This window comes from Apis florea, unplaced genomic scaffold (genome assembly GCF_048593485.1).
Source record: "Apis florea isolate Af1SG1 unplaced genomic scaffold, ASM4859348v1 contig_2291_pilon, whole genome shotgun sequence".
In the NCBI taxonomy this organism is placed as follows: Eukaryota; Metazoa; Arthropoda; class Insecta; order Hymenoptera; family Apidae; genus Apis; species Apis florea.
Window position 1 is genome coordinate 5,525,603 of NW_028256553.1, and position 7,739 is coordinate 5,533,341.

A 7,739-nucleotide genomic window follows, 5' to 3' on the forward strand; every position below is an offset into this window, starting at 1 on the left:
CCCATTATTTTCACCAATTTGTATATCCTGATAAATTATATCCTGGTAATAATACATCAAAATAATCGATGTACAGATAATCGAACGTTTAAATAAATGATATTCGAATAATCGAATATTCAGACAATCAAAATTTTGTAAAATAAATGCAAAATAAATCCAATGTTATAAAATGGAGTACTTTGTATCATTTGATCTCAATCATATATTGTTAATATTATATGAATATTATCCAATTTTCTATTAGCTTAGAAAAAGAATAGAAAATTATTTAATAATAAAATAACCGCATTAAGATTCCAAGTTACTTATTCCGATACATAAACATATCTGAAATGAAAAATAAGAATATTTAAATAATTTCATATATAGAAAATTCTATTTACTTCCTAAATAAAAAAATATGTAAATAAGAAATAATATATAACGAATAAAAAATATAATAGAAATATATCAAAGAAGAAGTTCAAGTATTAAAATCATATCCAATCGTATGTTAAGAAAATTAATAGTTAATAATGTTTGTAAAAAAATCTTGGAAGTAAAATTCAAAAAATTATATAACTTTGAGTATGTGTAATATATTATATATATTTTTTTCTTGTTTGGATTGTCAAATTTCTTGTCAATTATAAGAAATCGAAATTAATTCTTGAATATTCGATTTTATAATTTGCAATAGAAATAAAAAGGAAGTTTTTAGAAAAAAAAGAAGAAGAATTGAATATGTCTATGTATATATGATCTTATACGATATATAAATTCTTTTAACGATACATATTTAAAAACATTTTTTCTGTACAACTCTTTTGCAATACATTATTGTAATAAATATAAAATATTTAATTCTATTAATGTCTTCATATTCTTCTAAATTAAATTTTAAGGATTTAATTATTATATTGTAACGAATATAATCTTTTATATATATTATGCTTAATTTAAAAGCATAAAAATATTCTAATAATTATTTAATAATATACAATTAATATACATATAATTTCAGTATCCATTCATTTATTTCTCATCCTTTTATTTCATCTACTTCACAATATTTGAAATTTATTTAGGAATCAAATCAATTATTCTAAACAATTATTAAAATAAACTTTTTCACATGATAAGAAAACATAATCTGTAGAAAATTCATTTTCATGATACAAAACATTTCAAGAATTTCAACCATTGTTTCAAGAATTAAAGATTGATTAAAGGAAAGGAATCGCATGATATTGTCCAACTAATTAAGATAGTTATAACTTATTGGTTTGTTCGTGCGAAATATTCTTTAATTTGCTCGAAGTTTTCTGATTTTATCCGGAGAAGCTTCTAAATGAATAGTAAAATCAGCAAGAATTGCTTCGATTCGAGCTGATCAATTTGCGAAATATTCCAACTCGTTCGAATTAATCGCTCGCTGCGAATATAATACAGTTTTTCTCGCTTTAGGCAAGTTTTTTCATCTTCGTCGAAATTTCTACTTTTTATGTTCTCTATTTTTCATGTTTTACTATGCACCTGTTTTCCAATAATATAATGTTTCAACTGAAGCTTACGTTAGTGTATTATTAGTGTAAATTTCGTGAATTAATTCACTAGAGAAATTAAAAAAACAAAATATATTCGTAAATTAATAGTTTTATAAGATAAAAATATTTTTTTGTTTTATTAATTACGTAGTATCTTTTAAGTTGAATATCTTAAGAATTGTTACCGAAAATAAAAAATTGAATCAATACTTAATTCTGATTCAAAGATTTCAAAATTTTAAAGTTTTAAAAACATAATTTTAAAGGCATTTTGAATGATTTTATTGATTATATATATATACATAATACATAACTTAACATAATATACTATAACATAATACATAATATAACATAATATACATAATAACACATAATATACATAATATATTTATTAAAATTTAAAAATTCACAATTAGAAAAATTAATTTTTGTATTTGTCAAACAATTTGAATTCTTTTCATACTCCCTATTTTACTTATATATTCATTATATAAAGTAAAAACAATATAGGTACATAACATTTGCCTGATATGCAATAATAATATAACCAATCATGAAAACGTTTCGTAATGTATTCAGAATAAACCGATTGATAGACAATCGATTGGGATTGAATCAAACATCAAATAAACTCTCATCTATTTAGAAGCATATATGAATAATTCCAATTTAAACCGTGCATTTAAATATTGGATATTTAAATCAGCCATGTAAGTACTGTTATGAAATTATTTATATTGTGAATACGATTTGAAAATATATGAATGAATGAGAAACAGATGGAAATAAAAAATAAAATTTAAATAACATCTGTTGACATAAATATAATGAATAGATAAAGAAAAGTACATGAAGTATGTAGGTAAAAAATTAACAAACACGTATATTACGAATTATTCTATTAAATTTATTTTGAATATTGTACATTTTGTATAATCTTTATATAGTTATAGAAATGTAAATAAATTTTCTTCATTTAAATTCTTCTTAAATTGAATTAATAAAATAAATTAAAATAAAAAATTAGTTAAATTATATAACATTAGTTTGTCAAAATTAATTTTTTAAAAATTATTTTTTAAAATTCATTAGATGTCTGAAATTTAAGAGTTGATCTTTTAAATCAAATATCGATTTTCCAGTTCTGAGAACAGAAAAAATTCTTCATTCTTTTCTTTTGTTATGTTTTTCTTTTTTTCCCTTTTCTTATTATTTTTTTAAATTTTTTTTTGAAAACAATAGTACAAATTAGAGCAAAAGGAAATCTGAATCTTTTAAGAAAACATTCAAAAATATAGTATATATGCGTTTTATGTATATATATATATATATATATATATATATATATTATATTCTATGGATAATGTAGTGTAAATAATAATTTCTGATTGATGTTGAATAATATTGTAGCTCTAAAAAATTTTTTTTATGCAATATTCTTGTATTTTTTTTATTCCTTTATTATAAATAAAGAACTTTAAACATTATATCTTCAAAGCTGCTTCTTTGGATATTCCTTCAAGCTCTAATATATCATATCAAGGATTTGAACGAGCATGAATCAACATCTTTTATATCTCTTTTTCCATCAATTACAAGTGTTCGAAAGCTTAAAATACAATGATAATTACGAAATGATAATTCGAATTTTACATTATCTCAATGTTAGTATTATTGAGATAAATTGCAAAAGAAAGATATTTTATATTCATGGATGAATATAATCAAAGAATTTCATCAAATAAAATTTCATAATTGTGTGTAAATTTTAACTTTCTCATACATCATTTTTTAAAAAGTTATTAATTATTAATAATAATAAAACATTTTTTTAAGTTTAAAGTATTAGATGACAAGTAAAGATTTATTTGGCATTAAAAAATAGAATATCAGTTATATTAATACTATTAATTCATCATTATATTGTTTCTGAAATTATAATATATATACACACATAATGCATACAACGATTTTTGACATGTTTATAATATTTTATAGAAAAAGAAATATATATAATAAAAATATAAATCCTAATGAAAATTAAATTATGTTTATCATGAAATAAGAGAAATATTTAAGATATTTAAAATAATTTCTAAAAAAAATTCAAATATTTCAATTTTATTAGAAACAACAATAAAAGTTTGTAGAACAGAGTATTTTTCCAAAGATAGAATTCCATTTATTGAATTTGATTTTCATCCATCATCTCAAATAGAATATTTTAATGTATGTATGATAGTCGATATGGATATAATTCGATTTCGTCATAAAAAAATAATTAGAAAAAAATTATTATTACAAAATACAGCATAATTTTTATTATTCTATTATTCTGGATTAAAATATATTATATATTTTAAAAATTGATTTTAAAAATCAATCGGAAAACTTTAGGGTGTTCTAAATTTCGTAAGTTTTTGACTATATTTAGTTTCTTATATAATAACTCAACTCTACATACCTTAAGAGGATTACGATTGCAACTATTTAATCAATACTTTAGAAATATATAACAACTGGGTTAAAATTGTTTCGATCAAACATGCAGTCTGATTTAGTCCTAATTTAATAAATTCTCTTCAAAATGTTTATATCGAATCTTTCATCTCATTTAATAAAATTTATACCAATTATATAATAAGTATAATTCAGTATCTCTTTAATAGATTAATTTGAAAAATTCGTTTAAATATTTCGTATATTACATATCACAAAAAACAAAATCTAATCTCGATAAAGTTAAATACAAAAAGTTTAAATAATTTTTTGATACTACTTAATTTTTTATAAATCCAACTTATAAAAATAATTGTAAATAAAAATTTGATAATATCAATCATAGAGAATCATGGATCATTATTATCGAATTATATTAAATAATCATCTATTCTTATTCTATTTAAATTTTTTCAATAATAAAATTGTTTTATTTACAACTCTATGCATAAATTTTGTTTTTTATAAGTAAAAAATGAATCTATTTGATTGTTACAAATGAAATAAACAAATTTTTAATATAAATGCTCTAACATTTATAACTATATTGAAAATAATATTAAAAATAATATTAAAATGATCACAAATTGATCAACAAGTTTAATATGTCTTGTTCATCGAAAAGTAAATATTAGGCAATAATAGATTAGAAATTGAAAAAACTTCAATGTGATCAAAAATGATCAAAAATAACAATAGGAAAGAATATATTTAATAAAGAAAATAGGAATAAACTATGTATATTATATAGATGTAAACCGTGCTGATGCTTTTGTTCTACTGTGCTGAGCTCACTATGTCGCATCGCACGGTGGTTTGAAAAAGGAGAGACAAAACAGAATCGAAATAGCGATCGCATCCAGTGACACCCAATTTACACATAAATATACAATATGAATCGTATATTTATATACATAAATTCAACAGTAAAATTATTACAATTAATTGATTTGATTAATTTAATTAATTGTTATTACTAATTCTTTTATTTATTTTTTATGATTACATCAATTTTATCAATCATAATTTTTTACACTAATGGATGATTGTTTATTTTTTTAATGCAAATTTTTTTCAAAATTTTATCAATGTTATCAACAATTATTTTATATATTATGTAGAAATATTAGTATTTAATATTATTAATATTAGTATATATATAAAATATTCGTAGAAGTATTGTCAGAATTTATAACAGTAAATATTATAATATACAATTTACTTCTTTACAATAAGACAATTAATAATATAATATAATTTTTATTTTTAATATTTATTTTAACTTCAAATTTTAAATTGATGTACAGTAAATATTATTCAAATATAAAGTATATTTAATTATTTTGAATTTGTCGAAAACCGATTATTTCATATGCAACAATCTAATATATTCCGTTTATTGATACATATTTTTATATTGTTAAATATAAAATAATACAAGTCCTTATTGTGCTTAATATTTATTGTAAATATATTTAAAAATAAAGTTGGAATTTTATATTTTATTTTATATTAGAATTATATTTTTTTTTATTAAAATAAAAAAAAGTCGTGTCACTGGACACGACTGCTATTTCAATTTTGTCTATTTCTCTATTTGAACCACTACGCCCCATGCGACGCGACACGGTGAGCTTAGCGTAATAGAACAAAGAAATTGACACGATTCACATATATATACATACATATATATGTATATAACATAGTTTATTCTTATTTTCTTTATTAAATATATTTCTTCTTACTGTTACTTTTGGTCAAATCATTTTACAACCTGTTACTTGGTCAAATCATTTTACTATACTACCGTACTTTGATTATCCGTTAATGTTATTATTTAACTTTTATGATATATGTATGCGAATATACAATTTTATTTTAGTTTTATTTTACAATATTTTATGAAGATATTTCAACCATATCTAAAATCATATATAACAATAAAGTCCACGGATTGATACACGAATAATATATTGTTTAAAGAGATGTCATAAAATATGAAAATTTTTGTAAAACATTAATTACATTCGCTTTCTCTACACAATAATTTTGTTTCTAAATTATTTGTTATTGTTATTGTTTTGAAAATAGTTTAAATATTTACTCAATATTACAATATTTATTGAATACTTCATTGATTGAATATTTGTTCATTTAAATATATTGTATTTTTTAATCTTGTTACTTTTAATTTATTTTTTGACTATAATATAAATCTTTAATATAAATTTTAATAAAATCAATAATAATTTTTAATTATAATTATTTCTATGAAAATTTTATATAATATATATAATAATATATATGTAATAATAATATAATCAATATATATTTCTATGATACATCAATAATTATATTATATATATTAATATTAATAACAAATAAGAAGAAAGATATTAATATAAAAACGAAACGGTTTAACAATAATGAAATAATTTTATTCCATCGAATAAATGAAGAATTTAAAAGTAATGATAATAAATTTGATATCTTAATAAAAAGATTCCTCAAAAAATAAAAATTCAGAAATTCATTATAAAGTTTCCTAGATAAAAAAGAATATTTTTTAATTAATTTTGAATTAATTTTATTAAATGTCAATAGAAAAGAAACAAAATACATCTATATGTAAAAAATCTGTTCATAATAATCGAAATATCTTCACAGGCATAAATGAAAGACTTTTTAAATTAATTTTCTATACTAATAAAGAGAAAATCTGCAAAATATGCAAAAATATTGATTAATTCTTATGAGATATTTAATATTATACTAAAAAGATACATATAATTAACATGTTAACTTTTAAACAAACATTTTCACAAATATAAAGATTTTTCTTATTTAATTTATTCAGTCATCTCCGGTACATTCTATCGTCGTTTCTACTTTCTTTTATCTTCTTAAACTCTCTCCGTATCTACATATATATTAGATCATTTCTATTCAACTCACAATAAAACATTTTGATAAATGATTCTATGCGATTCAGAATAACTTTTCACAAAACACATAAGAAACCAGGCATCAAAGTCGTAATGGTTTCTCTTTTATACCACGTATACACAATTTATCGAGACAAGAATATACGAGTTTAACAATGCAATTTACGTGAGTTCATTACATTCATCAAGAAAGTTCATTACATTTGTCAAGAAACATCCAGAAATGTATCTCATATAAAATTATAAAATTCAAATAATTCTGAATGATAATTATTAATTATTTATCCAATATACGCAATCAATGTCATTTGAATATTCTATATAATGATTACTATATTATAAAATAAGATACAAGGTAGATTTTAATAGTTGTATGAAATATGAAAATTTAATAAAATATGAAATATGAAATAATTTAATAAAATAGTTTGTATTTCAATTTAGAAATTTTAATCATGTAAATTAAAACGAAATTAAAAAATGAAATCTTATGAAAGTATAAATTAATATTTAAATTTTATGACAAAATAATTTTTCATTCTTATATTGACGAACATTTATCATTGATTATCCAATAAACACAATGTTTCATTTGCTTTTTTACTGCTCTTCTTATATTCAAATTAAAAGCGATGATAATACACGGGTATAATTTATTATCAATGCAAAAGACATTTATGAAATAATATATTATTAATCAAAGTCAAATTTTTATACATTCATTAAAATATTTAATTTGAAACAACAAAATTTTACAAAATTTCTT